The sequence below is a fragment of the Crinia signifera genome, chromosome 5, assembly GCF_055691185.1.
Source record: "Crinia signifera chromosome 5, ASM5569118v1, whole genome shotgun sequence".
Lineage (NCBI taxonomy): Eukaryota > Metazoa > Chordata > Amphibia > Anura > Myobatrachidae > Crinia > Crinia signifera.
The window spans coordinates 246,386,695-246,404,866 of record NC_139221.1 but is presented as its reverse complement, the minus strand read 5'-3'; the positions used below and the strand labels follow the sequence as shown (position 1 = coordinate 246,404,866).

Genomic DNA, 18,172 nt, shown 5'->3' with positions numbered 1-18,172 from the left:
GCCCTCCATCTGTGTGATACGTTGGTGCATCTGAGACACCCATGAGTCTGAGACGCCCATGCGTTTTAGTAACTATTGCGGCTGGGTACAGTAACTAGGTGTTCGGGAGTGCGTGCGTCTCATGCACAAAGAGAGGGTGCGGACGCTCCATGTTACATACTGGCAATTGCCTCCATTTGATACCCCCACTATCCACGGCAGCCCGTAGCGTGGCGAGTGCAGCAAGCCCTGCGGGGGGACCCGGTACGCATCCTCCCGACCTTTTCATACCCCCACTATCCACGTCGGCATGGAGTTGATTTTATATAGTGTGGGGAGCGCAGCGAGCCCCGCGAGGGTACGCGGATAACTTCACATGTATTCCGCGTCCACTCGCCTCGCTACGCTCGCCACACTATATAAAGTCAACTCCACGCCGACGTGGATAGTGGGGGTATGAAAAAGGTCGGGAGGATGCGTACCGGGTCCCCTCACAATAAAGGAGGCATTTGGCAGTGTTCCATGTTACATACTGGCAAATGCCTCCATTTGATACCCCCACTATCCACGGCAGCCCGTAGCGTGGCGAGTGCAGCGAGCCCTGCGGGGGGACCCGGAATGCGTCCTCCCGACCTTTTCATACCCCCACTATCCACATCGGCATGGAGTTGATTTTTTATAGTGTGGGGAGCGCAGCGAGCCCCGCGAGGGTACACGGATAACTTCACATGTATTCCGCGTCCACTCACCAGGCTTCGGCTCGGTGGCTCGATACGCTCGCCACACTATATAAAATCATCTCCACGCCGACGTGGATAGTGGGGGTATGAAAAGGTCGGGAGGATGCGTACCGGGTCCCCTCACGGGGCTTGCTGCGCTCGCCATGCTTCAGGCTGCCGTGGATAGTGGGGGTGTTTCAGGAACACATTCACACCTGTCATATCATACACCTGAGACAGTAATGACGACATATGTTAACTGTTAACTGTAATTCACTTAAGATTAAGAAGAATAATGAAGGATAAATGATTCAATAACAATACAATTAATAAGAACAATAAAGAACACACACAAAAAAAGTCATTCATGTGAAACTGCACTGGAAGAAACAGCAGCCGACGTCGACGCAGTTGTCTCTGCCTCTGCGGCGTCATCTTTCTCTGCCTGGGGGAGCAGGGTCAGTGCGTGCAGGATGCGCAGGAAAGAGTCTTCGGACTGTTCCCCTTTGGCACTTATTGCGCCACTTGCAGACACCCCACAACCTCTCTATGTTCTGGGTGGGAACCCCGGTGTCCGGATCCACGAAGTGGTACCTGTGGTTGACCCTGGCGTGGTGGTACCCAGCCTGCTCCAACTGCTGTGTGTTGTAGGCCCTCCAGCAGTCAGAATAAATTGTGGTCGCCGGGAGCACGTGCCTCTGGATGGCAGCCATGAGGGTGCTGGCGTCACGCCTCTCTTCGCTACGCTAACCACCCGATTCTGAAAGGTACGCTACACTAACTACGTAAGTGGCGCCGTGAAACTACACAAGTACCGTTGAATGCATTTTCAATATAGATATATAAACCACCACATTTGTTGATTCCTTTTCATATATGAAGAACAACCTTCAATTTTACGATTGCAAATATAGTAAATAATTAAACCACACAAAAAATAATGAAACGAAAATATCGCATCTTGTTGATAGCCATTTTAGAAAAAGAAAATCTGTTCAGAATCAAAATTCACACACGAAATGGGAACCAGGACAGATGTTGACAAGTAAACAATGTTCCAAAGATTATAAACAGCATAAGAAAAATGTGTCTGGCCAACAGAATATGCAAAATGTATTTGCCATTTGTTAGAAAGACTGGAAAATGTGTCTGCTTCCAATTTCAGAGAAACTGACAAACATTCTGATCTTTGAAACCTTGGTTACTGTCAAGGAGAAACAATATATAGTACTATACAGTATGGTTCTGTACTCATGAGTATTAATATGAACACTAATATACTTGTAGTTGTAGATTTCTAGACTGACTTCATAATAATAAATAAAAATAATTATGATAATCCTTAGTATTGTTGTCTTTTTTTTCTTTCATTAAAAATTATTCACCTAAATCCATTCATGCTGGGTATGTGAACCTGTCACCATTTTTATTTTATCATTTTTTTTATATTACTTTTTTGTTATTGTTTTTACTGAAGCACCATATGCAAATAATACACTGGTAATTCTACACATTATCACAATTGGTGTAAATAACAGAAGAGCAATCTTATAGAAATGCCCACTTTTCGCTGATCGGCAGGCGGTACATTGAATCCCGCCTGGTGATTTGAGGTCAAGCAAAACGAAAAAGGGCCAGGGTCACGGCTGTCGGGACCACACAATATCACAATTATTGCAGATGATAAGAAAGCAATCTTACAAATAGTTCTGCGTTATACAGCACATTAGTTTACACATATTTACACATAAAAGATTAATTATTAGGAATTGCAATCAGGAGGAGGCAGGTGATACTCAAAATAAACACTAAAGAAAATGAACAATAAATATAACAACAAAAATAAAAGGAAAAATCGTGCACCACCACCCAGGATAATGAGAATAGAGTATATCTACATATTAGTGTTATTGTAGTAAGTACCATGAATTATGTTTCAATCCGCTCCTACCTGCCATGTTACAGGCTGGGTTTGAAAAAGAACAGGTAGGATCTGGTTGTTTATTACTCTCCACTTTATAATTTTTTGAAGTTTGATACATATGGCCCTGGTCATTCAGTGTGCATGCATTACATTATTTGAGTTCAAGGGACAACACTAATGATATCGCTAATGGAGTATATCGTATAGTGCCCCTTATTCTGGTTGACTTATTCCGCCCACCCCCTCACACGATGGGTTTTCCCACACGGCTGTGAATGGATGTTTAACATAAACATCCATTTGCAGGCTATGAGAAAACACCAACATCATTCGATGATGGACGACCATCGAATGATGTGCAAGGTGCATGCATATCTAAGTGACTCTCGGGTCACTTAGATGTGCATGCACACTTAACAGCAACTGGATGGCAGCTGACATCCGGTGATGTCAGCTGCCCGTTCCCCGGCGATGCGGGTGCCTGTCCCCATGCACCACCAGCCGATTTCCATGGGAACGCCCAGCACTTTCATGGGAACAGTCAGTTCGCCGTGGTCACATGCACCCAACGCATGAATATGCTCAGCAATGCGCATGCCCACAAAGGAAACATTGGTCCTCTGTGCGTGCACATGGAGGACCGAATGAATCAGAATAACCCCCAGTGTGTACCCAGCACAAGCTTGGCAAGAGATAAAATTATCAGAGAAGAACTAACCAATCAGCTTTTATTGTATGCTAGAAAGCCCGCTCGAAGCAAAAGCTTTGAAAGATAGTTGCCTTTGAGAGAGAGTGAAAGAGATGAAGTTTCACTCGCTGCCAACAGATGGCAGTGTTTCAGAGACACACAGACACTAGACATATACAGTAAATAAAAAAATTTATTTGAAAAACAACAGGAGCTGATTGGTTGGTATTTTATCTCTCAGTATTTTATCTCTTCTAAAGCTTTGATAAATAGCCCCATAAGTACTTGAAAGGTCTTGTGTTTCCTTATTTTTTTTTAAATCTTGTAAGTACTAGCAATTACTTATACAGTGCGTGTGCAACTACATCACCATGTCAACTAGGCTACTATTTGGCATGTGTCATCTTGGAAATGTTACCATTTCAATTTGTTAATTTGACCACAGTATATTTATAGACAACAAGTTGCCTGTAATACTAGGTCAGAATTTAAATAATCTTTACTGTAAATTATTTCTAAATGTACGTATGTTATGTAAGAGCAGGTATTAAAGTATTAGATACTTGTGTATTATCACAGTGCTCATCGCATTGCATGCCACTAATTAAGGTATGCGATGGCATGCGATGGGACCCGATAGTGTGGCGAGCGCAGCGGGCCCGAAGCGTGGCGAGCGTAGCGAGCCCCGCGAGGGGCCGCGGAATATATGTGAAGTCATCCGCATCCCCTCGCCCCGCTTCGGGCACGGTGGCTCGCTGCGCTCGCCACACTATATAAAGTCAACTCCACACCGACGTGGATAGTGGGGGTATGAAAAGGTCGGAGGACGTGTACCGCCGCTCCCCGCGGGCTCGCCACGCTTCGGGTTGGCATTGATAGTGGGGTGGCGTTAACAATGGGGGGGCATTTAACATAGTCATTACCCATCAGGGTGGGTATACAATTAAAAATCGGGTCTGGTGGGGTATTTAACATAGGAATCAGGCATCTGGGTGCCTGCACAATTAAAAATCGGGTCCAATCGCGTCGCATCGCATGTGATGCGACGCGATTTTTTGGTTGCACAATGCCCTACGATGAAAAATGTGGGCGCCGTGATAATACACAAGTACCAAGTATTATTCTGAGTTACAGTAATATAATACAGGCAATGGAGATTTGTTTTATAACTCTGTTAAACCTTTTTCCTACTGATTATTAATACTTATGTATAAAGTGGCAGCATATTAAGAAGCTCTGTAAATCAAGTGGTTTTTCCGGAATTCCTGTGACTGGGCTACTACTGTATATAGAAGAGCAGTATAGAATATAAGGAGACTCGACAGATGTTTTAGATTGGGCAAACAGTGGCGCCTCAAAAGTACATAAGAATTTTTTGAAATACCAGATTTAGATATTTACTTTCTGAATTCAAACATTATTTTTAGGCTATGGTTAGCCTTGTAAAATGTATCCACATGCTATTTGGGCTCAGCCTTATTTATACAATTTGATAACCATTTGTAATCCGTGTTGACAGCAATGACACATGCCAACTTTTTATTTATAATTTTTAAGAAAAAGCAACACTATGCAATGAAAGCTGCACCAGGAAAACATTTATCGTATGGGAGTCCCTGACTCTAGGAAGAGGGCAAATTACTTTACTCACCTTTTCATGGCTGATGTTTGAGTGGAAAGACAAATGAGGTACTTGTGAGTTATCCGGGCGTCCGATTTTTTGATTGTATGCCTTAAGTTAAGGCATACAATCAGATGCGATGCGATGCGATATCGCATCGCATCGCATCGCATGCGACCATCGGATGCGATGACCCGATTTTTCCATAGGAATCAATGTTAAAATGATTCCTATGGAAAAAGGGGTCCTTTTCATACCCCTACTATCCAAGTGGGCATGGAGTTGGATATAAACCTGTGGCGAGCGTAGCGAGCCACCGAGCCCGAAGCGTGGCGAGCGAAGCGAGCCCCGCGAGGGGACGGTATTCCGTGTCCCCTCGCGGGGCTCGCTACGCTCGCCACGCTTCGGGCTCGGTGGCTCGCTACGCTCGCCACAGGTTTATATCCAACTCCATGCCCACTTGGATAGTAGGGGTATGAAAAGGACCCTTTTTCCCATTGAATTCCATGTTAAAATGGACTCAGTCCATTTTAACATTGATTCCTATGGAAAAATCGGGTCATCGCATCGCATCGCATCGCATCGCATCCGATGGTCGCATGCGATGCGATGCGATGTCCCGATCCGACCCGATTTAAAAATCGGACGCCCGGATAACTCACAAGTACCACAAATGAACTATCATTTCAAGGACAAATGGTGAAGCCCCAGGACAAATGGCTTCAAGTAAGTAAAGTGACACTACAACAATGGCTTCTAATGTTGGAACCATTTACAGTACATACATTTTATTGTCATAAAAATTGCTAGAAAAAGACATTAGGCAATAAAGACGACTACCTCCAGGCTCGAAACCCTAAAAGGGTACCTGCTGGTTCACAGCAGGCTCCAAGTGTGACCACAAGCCTTTCAAGGAAGCTTTGCGGAGTGCACGCTGCTAATGCTCAGTTAATCTTCTCTGCCCCAGGAGCCTTGCTAACACCTACAATATTGGAGAGGACAGCTTCTGCTTGGTACCTGGTAATAAGGGTTGAGTATTCCCTTAATTGACAGCTGCATATTGGAATTAATATAGATTTGCACAAAATCCACCAAAATATGTACTTGATGCCTGGTACCCCTCAGCCTGTGCTGCAGAAGGTGATGGTGCATCTGCTGCTGGACTGTGGAATGGGACCCAATGATGAACGTGGATTCTGCATGGTGCAGATGGCTGAATCTCGTGAGCCTGATGCTCACCCACCAAGCTTTGTCCCACCTTTGTTTTAAGGGGAAGAGGGGACAACTGGGATGAACTTGCACTTCTTTTTTAAGACATAAATTGGATGATAAATAGGTAAGAGATGAGAGCACACTGAGAATTAAAATCCCCATGGTTATAATGGTAAAAATGTAAGTTAAAAGAATTAATGAAGACATATCTGACTGTCAGAACTGCAAGTGCTAAATCTAGTGTTCTGGACAGGACCTTGGCCTTGCCCTTGAAGTTGATTATGCTTTGCTATATTTACAGGTTCTCTCCATCCTTGTTCCAGTCAGTTCTGCCTTTACTCAAGAATGTACACCACTGTGATTTAAGGCCATTCTATACTTACCGTATTTTTCGGACCATAAGACGCACTTTTTCTCCCACAAAATGTGGGAGAAAAACTATGTGCGTCTTATGGACCGAATGATCACCAGCTCCCTTCTCCTCAGACTGCAGCGCTGACAGGGGAGCCGGTGCCGTAGTCTCTGTATGTGGTGGCCGCATCAAAGATGGCTGCCGCCTTGCACAGGAGACAGACACTAGAGGTTTGTATGACCTCTAGTGTCTGTCAGAGCAGCGCAGCGTGCCAAGTGCTTCCCGTCTGGAGCGCAGTTTAAAGGAACACGGCAGGGGTGTAATCAATGGGGAAGCGGCACCTCCCGCAGCCACAGTGTGCACGAAGCAGATCTGTTCTTCCAAGTCCCCCAAGCTGGGCAGCACTGTGGTACTGGAGCCTTCTCTCTGTCCCTGGATCCTCAAGCCTCCCTGTTACCCTGCAGCTTCTCCTCACAGATTGGTGAGTGCCCAAGGATCGCTGTAACCACCACCCCCCTGTTTGAGCCCCCTGTATGTGACACCTTGTCCCCCACTACCCCACTTCCTCTGTGCCTGTGACCCTGCTCAACTCCCTATCCATGTGTACATGCACAGTTGCTGCATGTGGTTATTGTAGGGGCTTCTCATCTCATGAATCTATGTATAATACCACACTTGCTGTAAAACCACGTGTGAGGGTACGAGTTCCTCAATCACTCAGACACCGAGCAGATGAAACCAGAAGAATGGTTTATTTTCCACAGCACACACAAATAGACAATAAACAGTGGCAAAGGTAAATTGCAGAGTAGAAAGATATTCAGGTAGCAGGCCCAAACAGACAGTCCTTGTATAGTCACAGTCCCAGATCAGTTCCACAGGGCAAACTATCACTTATCCCACACCGCAGTGATAGCATATAAGTCCACACGATACCTAGACAGAGCATAACCTCTTAGTCCAGGACAGTCCATCAAATTCCCACCCTCCTGGCTTGTGTGCCAGTCATTTTAAAAACTTCCAATTTCCCACGCTTCTCCATACCATCAGTGGGCTTGCACTCAATCCCTATTGGTGGATTCAAGTCAGGTTTATCCCCCCTCCCAGGTACTGCTGCTGCCCATCTGCTTCTGCCCCCTGCTGGGGTCGGTTCCAGAAAGTCTGGAAGTGGTCAAGATATGCATAGCAAGATACAATACAACACAAGATTACGTTATGGGCTGATCACCCCCTGTGGTGCCGGGTTCCACTAAGTCTGGTATTGACACAAAGGAGCTGAAGGTAGAGACACAATCATAGTCTGATTACATTATGTCCTGATTACCCCCTGTGAACATTTCCTGTTGGTAGCAGGGGAATTGAATCACCCCCTGTGAAGATTGTCCCTCAGCTTCCACCCTCCTGTGATAGCAGGAACAAAAGTATGGTAATTGGACATACACAGGAAAGAATTCACCACAAGGTTATTTCCTGTCCGACCAGATTTGCTTAACAGCATCTAATACTATGGTACACACAGATATGGGGAATAGAAACATCTATGGGGAATATGAGGGTACCGACGGACTAAAATAGTACATTAATTACTACACCTAATAAAATATAGTAATTACAGATTTACAGTGAATCTGATAACCTCACATTCCTTCCCCTACTATTGTAGTCCCGGTACCCAGCTGTTCAGGAACCAATAACAACCTGGAATAGCGGGATGCAGAGCAGAGAATCTGGGGTTTGGATTTACCACCTGAGTCCCACAGGGTGACATCATACCAAACCCATCTTGTAAAAGGCGGCTGGTTTGCAGAACCAGCAAGGGCATGATTACAGTCTAAGTCATACATTGGAACTAACAAGGGATGTAGCGATTCCTCTTCTTCGGATTCTGGGTACCCCCCCTCTGCAACATTGTAACCTACTAATACTTTTGCCTCGGGCACAATGGGGCAGGGACCACTTTCCACCTCCCCCTCTTGCCCAAGGAACAGGGGCCAAACAGCAGGCCAATATAGGGGCTCTGGCCCTGGCACTTCCACCACCCCGTCATGTCCTTCCTCCCCCAAACCCAAACTAGGGGCATGGCAAATTTCAGTCCAGCATTTGGTCTCAATGTCCAGGGCTGAGGAGGGACCCTCCATCACAAACAATTCCGCTGGTGGCTGCAGGACAGGCTGTGTCAGCTCTGTCCCCTTAAAAGCCAGACGCTCACCTGCCGCTACTTCTGCGCACACCTCCTTCTCCGCGATAGCCTCCTTCCCCAGCTGAGTATGCTGGGCAGCCCGAAACACGACGTCATCTGTGACTGGTGGGCTGGTGGCCTGGATGTTGTCGGATACTCCTCTAACCACGGCGATCTCTTCTTGGACGCAGTCCTCATAGATCCCCTGGCAGCAGCATAATAGCTCTGCATCTCCCACCTCAGCAAAAGGGAAGCAGTAGTGCAGCTCCTCCTGAATAACCTCCTTCACTTTGGGGATAACCTCCCCCTGCAGAGAACACTGAGCAGCTTCCTCCCTAGGATGGGGGAGAAGCAATTGCAAACGGTGCCTTTCATCACGCCCCCTGCGACACTGATCTTGCCATGCTGGGGTATCCAGGAGCCCCCGATCAATCGCCTCTTCCTCTGCCACCACGAAGCACTCCTCCAGACACTGCAATTGTTCCCACACACTCAACTGTGCACCGAAATGGAGAATCCATGCTCGGTAATCAGCAAATGCATTTGTAGGATCTCCCTGATCGTGAAGGATCTGCTGAAGGATTTCCCCGCGAGTGCAGGATCGGATGGGTATCCCTCGCAGCTGACCTTCTGCTATCAGCTCCTCCATACTCATTTCTTCAAGGGCAGTTAGGGGCCCCCCTGACAACGACCCTTCTCTTGCAGTAACAATTAATTCTGTGGCAGACCCCTCGGTTGTCTGCCCAGATTGCAGTAGCCCCCTTCTAGACCTTTCCTCTGGTTCTATCTGGGGCATCAATGTATTCTGGACTTGTCCTTCAGCCTCAGAATATTGTCCTCTTTGTAGCATCTGGGTAACTGTGGCAATCACTTCCTCTGTAAATTCTACAAACTCTGGCTCTCCTAGCAGATTCCAAGAAGTGGCCTCACCTTTACAGTGCAGGAATGCATCCCCCAGGTAACACACTTTGTCCTGTATGCTGGATACTCTCCACCCGCTGACCATCTGCTGAGCGTCTTCCCAGTACTTCCAGATATACTGCATTTTCCTGACAATAAATAACAGATCCGGCTTCCCAGCCTGCCGATACACTGAAGAACCTCCATCCCTGAGCTCCTCTGCTACAGGGGTCTTGAGGCATCGATTTTCTTTCCTTGGAAACATTTTCCCTTTCACAGGACTGACACCTGCTCACTTGCTGAACATCACCTTATTGCATTTTCCGTTTCCTTACATATGGTCTGATCCTCTGTTCTCTGTGCTTTCTGTGCTCGATGGTTGGTGTCTGAATGATCCCACTGTCGCTGCCGCCAAATGTGAGGGTACGAGTTCCTCAATCACTCAGACACCGAGCAGATGAAACCAGAAGAATGGTTTATTTTCCACAGCACACACAAATAGACAATAAACAGTGGCAAAGGTAAATTGCAGAGTAGAAAGATATTCAGGTAGCAGGCCCAAACAGACAGTCCTTGTATAGTCACAGTCCCAGATCAGTTCCACAGGGCAAACTATCACTTATCCCACACCGCAGTGATAGCATATAAGTCCACACGATACCTAGACAGAGCATAACCTCTTAGTCCAGGACAGTCCATCAAATTCCCACCCTCCTGGCTTGTGTGCCAGTCATTTTAAAAACTTCCAATTTCCCACGCTTCTCCATACCATCAGTGGGCTTGCACTCAATCCCTATTGGTGGATTCAAGTCAGGTTTATCCCCCCTCCCAGGTACTGCTGCTGCCCATCTGCTTCTGCCCCCTGCTGGGGTCGGTTCCAGAAAGTCTGGAAGTGGTCAAGATATGCATAGCAAGATACAATACAACACAAGATTACGTTATGGGCTGATCACCCCCTGTGGTGCCGGGTTCCACTAAGTCTGGTATTGACACAAAGGAGCTGAAGGTAGAGACACAATCATAGTCTGATTACATTATGTCCTGATTACCCCCTGTGAACATTTCCTGTTGGTAGCAGGGGAATTGAATCACCCCCTGTGAAGATTGTCCCTCAGCTTCCACCCTCCTGTGATAGCAGGAACAAAAGTATGGTAATTGGACATACACAGGAAAGAATTCACCACAAGGTTATTTCCTGTCCGACCAGATTTGCTTAACAGCATCTAATACTATGGTACACACAGATATGGGGAATAGAAACATCTATGGGGAATATGAGGGTACCGACGGACTAAAATAGTACATTAATTACTACACCTAATAAAATATAGTAATTACAGATTTACAGTGAATCTGATAACCTCACACCACGGTCCACTATTATTTTATAGTGCTATGCCAGGGCATTGGGTGGCAGTGACTGCACCTGGGCACTGTGGTTCAGAATATTTTTTCACCCTGTTTTCCTCCCCAAAAACTAGGTGCGTCTTATGGTCAGGTGCGTCTTATGGTCCGAAAAATACGGTATATCAGTATTTCTATATTAAACTTTACCACTGTGATTCCAAGGTTCTCTGACACCTTATTCAAGTAGAAGACTGTGGTTTCAAGTTAAGGTGACAGCCTGAATCCTCAAACACTAGTATTATGTCCTTCTGTATTTAGGCCCTCATTCTGGTTGACTCGCAATGCTGCTGAAAAAGCCAACCACAAACGCGCGCCCCCCCAATTTCTCCCCCTTGCACAGGGCCCCTGCATGAAAATTGATGATTTGCATAAACATTTTCAGCCTTGCGTGCGGGGCAGAAATCATCGAATGATTTCCTAAATGCTCACAAATGTAAGTCACCCTCTGGTGACTTCGATGTGCAGCTCCTTAGTAGGGAAACAGGGTGGGCAGCTGACATCCGGTGATGGCAGCTGCCCGCCCCTGACAACCGGTGCCATGTTGCAAATGGGAACGTCTAGTGTTTTCATGGAATGCCCATAAAAAGCTGGGTGTTCCCATGGGCACTACTACCCATGGCCACCATCCCATGCCCCCGGCTCGCACTACTCCATATGAACGGGCTGGTGAATAATCAATTCACCACACCCATTCGCCCAAAAAGGCTGCACATGCGCATACAGTACATGTTTATGCACATTTACAAAACATCGCTCTTGTGTGTGAATGCGCATGGGAGCGAAGCAATCAGAATGAGGGCCTTAAGGTCATGTTATTTGTTACTTACGTTCTGCTACAATTACTTTTAACAATCAGAAAACCCTCCAAACTGAACTATTATTGTGACTATCATCTTTTACCCTGCTGTAAACCAAGGTTCTGTGTTTCGTTGCTACTGGATCTCCGTATCCGACCTGATTATATTTCATCTTCTTCATTTTGTTAGTAAATTTGCTAGAGATACAATTTTTAGAGAGTAAAGTACTATACAATTAGCTTCTAATTTACATGTTACAGGCTGTGTCTGAAAATGACAGTTAGGAGCTGCTTTTAAAAAACGGTATCTCACAATTTCATCTCTTCCTAAAGCTTTGATCAAGAATATCAATTCAATTATTTTAATGCAGTGTTGAAATGGTTATGAAAATCCAAGTTCTTCTGACAGTGGATAATCTAATAGAAAAGCCAAGGAGCATGCTGTAAAATCAGGATGTTTTCTGCAATATGTTCCATCTATGGGCAAATGTTTTACTGTGTTGTATTTAGAGCATGAAAATAAAGGTCACCCCTTTCAATCCATGCATCTCCTGTGATTAACATTTGCTGAGAAGGTGAATCTCAGAGCAAAGTGAGTGAAACGGAGAACTTCTATCTGTTGTGATGAGAACCATCGGTAACCTAGCAGCGTATGATTAAGAGTAATGGAATACAATGGAAAAAAAGGAAAACAAGGATATCTGGATCGGGCTTACAAAAATGATCATGACACAATAAACATGAACAATGACTCTAAAACTAACTTAGAGTCATGACATTTTGAGATTTTCATTGATGCTGCAGACAGTATGCATCCAGAATTTAATCGGTCTGGAACTGGCCCTAATTCCAGGTGTACTATATCTCACAGACAATGTCGAGGTCAGCAGTAATTAGGTCGATGGCAAAAGGACGACATACACAATGTTGACATTGACATGGAAAAGGTCAACACATGAAAATATCAGTTTTTGCTGGTGTCAATGTAGACACATGAGCACATGGGCCCCCAATGCTTTGGGCCAGGTGCCTCCCTCAGATATCAGTGCACTTTGCACACTTTACCATTCTCCCTCGGAGTCCACGTGGATAGTAAAGTATGATAAAGTAAACAAATACGGCAAAAATAAGAACAAATACAAATACAACAATGATTGGGATGTCCCAAACAAACACAACAACAAGGGGTGTCCCAATAATATATAGTGAACAAGCGCATCAAGATATCTTTAGCCAGTCAACGCGTTGACTGAGAGAACCTCTCATTATTTTTGCTTAAATACCAAGTGAATTCCTCTGGATCATTGCCATGGGAGCTCTAATAAAGATACCTTTACAGGATAGATCTGCCTTGTATGGGTGCGAGTACAGTACGTAAGCTTTTCTGTGAAGTAGTTGTCAGTTGCTACACATCATCGGAGACCCCAGACGTGTTTAAGATACCATGATGCTCTTGTTCACCCTTCACATTGTGTGAGTGAAGGTACGCTATATACAGTATTATTGGGACACCCCTTGTTGCTGTGTTTGTTTGGGACATCCCAAACATTGTTGTTTTTATTCTTATCTCCCGTATCCCCTATGAGAATTGCCACGTGATTCATCCACCATTTGATCAATTCGCACCCAGAGGTTTTTTTGGAGATTTATGTGGACAAACAAGATTCCAAGTGGCTGCCAGATGGCTGTGCCAATGTAACTTACTGACGGAACATTACTTTACAGATGGAGCCACTCGCTCGCCAGATTTCACTAGCTGGCGAGCGCTGGAGGGCAGGCCGGGATGTGCGAGCATCTCATTCGCTCGTGCCTCCCATTGCTGATAATGAGGGCATGAGCGCCCTATTCTGGTGTATAGCGCGGGGCGGCGATGGCGATAGTTGCACCGGGAGCCATTCTAAAGAGAGCGGCTCCATTTGTATGTACATTGTGCTGCAGCACCAGCTGAGCAGCCTCTAGCCAATGTCTCCTCTCCACACCACAAGCATTAGATCCTACATGCCTTGTAGATCCTACATTAGATCCTACATCCTACATCATTGCATGCACATAGGCATTATGAATGGCAAGTCCCTGAGCACCTACAGTATAAATGTGTATGAGCAAGTCTCTGAGCATCCATGCAAGCATACAGTAAGCAGAATGCAGAGGAAATTTTTATGTAAGGCATTAAAAAAATGGGGTTAAAAAAGCTGGTTAACAATGCTTAAAAGCAATGAGTGACTGTATCAGATAATACTGAGATACTGAGCTCAGGACCGATCACATAAAATGTTATTTTAACTAAGTTTTCCCTTTAAGAGAAATAACTAATTTCTCTGCAGCACCAAAATAATAAACATAATTATAAAGACCGGAATAAAATATAGGTAATTCATAGTAGTACTAAAACAAAGGTAAACTTATTTCAAAATACAAATTCTACATTGTGGTTTTAGAACTACTTAGTTATTCATCAGTTCCAAATTAGCTTGGCTGCTTTAGTTAAACAAATAATCCCCCACAAATGCTCAGTGTGGCATGTGTAATTTATCGCACTAATTTGCAGCCAAGCTACTGCGTTACATGCAATGCACTTCCATAGTAACAATTAGGCATTTTTCAAACAGAAATGAAACCAGTGAGTAATGTGGATAGGCAGCAAATTACTGCATATGTCAGTGCCTGGAAGGAAAACAATATATTCATCTCAATTCCCCAGTTTCCTTCATCTTACAGAGTGTCTGACTGAGGCATGAAGGGCCCACCTGGGGTATGCAGAGGTAGGGGCACCTGTGTAGGGGTGTGGCTAGCTTCCACCATGAAGGTGCCCATACACATACTGTAGTGTGTTTTGGGTCTTTTCATCCGATTCTGATGGATCGGGCCAAGAAATTGGATGAAAAGTGACAAAATCTCATGTGTTTGACATCAGGTCTGATCGGTGCTTGAAGATCGGAGGGCTGCACTATGTCGGATCGGGCAGCCTCTGGAAGGCTTGGCTAGGATTGCATGCGATACACTGTATGCAATAGGACTGCATACGCTGTAACATATGCAGTCCTGCCACCCAGGAAGCTGGCAGACAGTTTAAGGGAAATTGCATGCAACTTCTCCCCCTGAAAAAGTCCCACTACTGTATGGACACCGCAAGAGTGTGTTTGGTCTGGGCTCCTTAACAAATATGCAAATAGTAAATATTGCTAGTACATGCATGATAATGTACCAGATTATTAACAGAAATACACCACAATACTGTTTAGTATAAGGTAAAATATGCATAATGTTTAATTCAAGGGCACAGTATGGAATCTGATCGCTAGAGGCCCAGCCTTATTGCAGTCAGTATAGCCCACCCGGATCTTACCTATAACATTTCATGGAAGGAGTTCAGTATAGTGTTTCCAGAACTCCAGATGCAGAGTTTGAAGTTATATGGTGCCCTCAGTGGTTACAATTAGGGCAATATAATGTTTCCCCTGCAGCATAAAGAAAAAGCCGGGGTTTGGTCTGTTGGTGATCGATGTAAGGGGGTCCATTTATGGAGGAGTTAGAAGCCTTTTATCGCTGATAATAGGGGATTTCACTGCCTTCTGCCATTCACAGAAGGGGTTACCATGTGAAATTTTCAGCGGTGCCCCCGCTCTGTGAAGATATCGCTTCTCCATACACTACTATGGGAGAGCAATTTGTAGAAACCACAAAAGCTCAGATTTCCTTTTTTTTCTATAGTGAAATTTGCCACCTCAGGATGGCATAAGGAGGTTCCTGTGAGGAGAAGGGCAGCACTCTCCCCGCATCCTGTATGTTGTCCCTGCCTCCTTCACTATCACCAGCCAATAAGAGGTGGACAGAGCTACTATAAAAAAAAAAACAGAGATGTCACCTGCACTCTGCTCCATCACAGCACCATGCCCCCCGCAACCGCCACATCAGCAGCTGCATTCCCCCCACTGCCACCACCCAGACTTTCACTGCACTCTGCCCCCTACCCCAGCTGATCATCACATGACCAGCATCCCCCCCCCCCGACTCTTGTCTGCAGTTGCAAATGATGCTGCTGCATGGAGGCTAGGAACGTCTCCTCGCCATGTTGCTAGTGAACACTGGATCATTCCTCCTCATTGCGTGGCCAGCTGCAACTGCTGTGCAGCCAGGGCATCACTAGTAAATCTGCAATCCCCCATACAGTTATAAGGATGCAGTGTCTTGGAAGTACCGCACTTCTCATCAGGATTACAGAGAGGACGGCTTTTTGGATTGCTTCATTGGAAGGGTACGTATTAATGAATTGCTCCTTTGAACTAGTACATACTGTACTGAAATAATACAAAATGCAGTAAAAACTAACAATTCTATAAAGCAAACAAAAGGAAACTATGTAATTATTTTGATACATGACACTTGTAGATCTGAATTTGTAGCAGAATCTTATGGGATCTGCCAGCTCACTTGCGCCAGGCATATTCCACTTTATGGCATATTGAGCCTAGACGTGTAAGGCTATATCTGTATGTATGATTTATAATGAAGTGCACAAATGGGGAGTGGAGGATATAACATCTAAGAACTGTTCAACAACGAGTGTTATCAGGATTATAAGTGATAAGAATGCTTCACTCCATCCTATCTTGTAAAGACTTATCTACTGTAGGGCATGTAAACTTTTGAGATTATTCCTTCTGGCAGTTCATAATCAGGAGATGTTTCTTAATATATTCCACAACGCTTATTTTTCTCCCCATAAACAATTCCTAGCAGGTATGATCCCATCAGTCTCCTGCCCTCGCTGCCACTCTGCAGTAGCCGATTCCTATCACTATTTCTGGAGCTGTCCCTTCATAAGAAAGTTTTGGCTACTAGTACGAGAGTTCATTTTGGTGTATTTGCTGAATTATGTTCCTTTGAACGATAAGTTGGCATTGTTCAGGAGTCATAGAGTGGCATGAGGTTGTTCTAAATTGCCCTTGATTATTAGTGCAGTAGCACGTAAAACAATATTACAGCCATGGATGACCCCCCCCCCCCATCACTAAGAATGTTCAGAGAAAAGCTATTTCATGTTTTTAACATGGAATGGTTCGAGACGATCTTGGATAAAAGACAGGTGAAAATATTTTTAGGCAAATGGGAGAGCTATATTGCATTCTTACATGTAGACCTCAGAATCCATCAAATTCACTCATTGGTACACCCTTCAGATGATAGAAGGGGAGTCCTTGATTAACACTGAGGGGTAAATTGGGCAACTTGCAAAATTAAGGGGAGGCTGGGGTCGTGCTCCCTCTTTCTCATTGTGAGACCTGCATTGTGGCTTTTTTGTTTTTGCCTATTGAAGGGCAAAGAGGAGAGAACAGAATTTTACTCATGTCTAATGTACAACCTATAGGTGGCCATACATCTACAGATCGATTGTCAGATCTGGCTGGTTGGAACAAAAACCTGGTAATCTCTGAATGACAGTTTGGCAGTTTTCCAGCATTTCAAAGCAAATATTCAACTGTTATTTGATCTCATCCATTACCAGGATTTTCATCCAACCAGCCCAATCTGACAATCGATCTGTAGATGTATGGCCACCTTATGATTGTATATGATGATATACATGTGACATATATAATGGGGGAAATTTACTAAAGGAAATTTGTAAAAAAAATAGGTGTATTTGTATCCAGAAATACACTTATTTTTGACATTTACTATCCCGAAAATACGGCAATTCGTATTTGTATTGATAGCACATCAATACGAATACGAATTGCCGTATTTTCGGGATAGTAAGGGGGGTATTTAAACACAGTCGTGCTCCCGCAGCCATCTCCCGATGGGGGAGATGGCTGCGGGGCCCTATTCAATGCTGTCTTCCCCGACAGCATTGAACAGGGTTTCACCGCAGAACGAGCCCGACATCACAAGCTGTCGGGCTCGTTCTGCCGAGAAAAGCCGGAAATAGGCGAGCTCCTGGCCGGAGCTCGTCTATTTTCGTCATCAACTCGCGGCCACGCCCCCTTCTCGCCGCTCGGCGGCCGGGACATTGAATCCCGACCGCCGAGCTCCAGTCGAGCCAAGCAAGAATGGGACAGGGGCACGGCTGTCGAGCGCTTTACAGAGAATATTTAAACATTCACATCAGTCCCTGCCCCAGTGGAGCTTACAATCTATATTCCCTGTCACATCTACACGCACAGACATTGTAGGGTTAATTCTGAAGGAGCCAATTAACCTACCAGTATATTTTTGGATTGTGGGAGGAAACTGGTACCTGGGGGCAAAATCCACACAAGCACGGGGAGAATATACAAACTCTGCACAGTAAGGACCATCGTGGGAGTCAAAGCCATGACCTCTGTGATAGATCGATCTACATAGATCTAGAGCCCTTGCAGACCAATCATTTTCATTAACTTTAGAGTTCT

The 18,172-nt window shown here is 45.0% G+C and overlaps 1 protein-coding gene across 2 annotated transcripts in view; it reads right to left on the bottom strand.

The window, feature by feature from the left end:
- TBC1D5 (TBC1 domain family member 5) overlaps positions 1–18,172 on the bottom strand; it is a 495,609-nt gene that overhangs the window by 32,379 nt on the left and 445,058 nt on the right. The window lies entirely within an intron of this gene.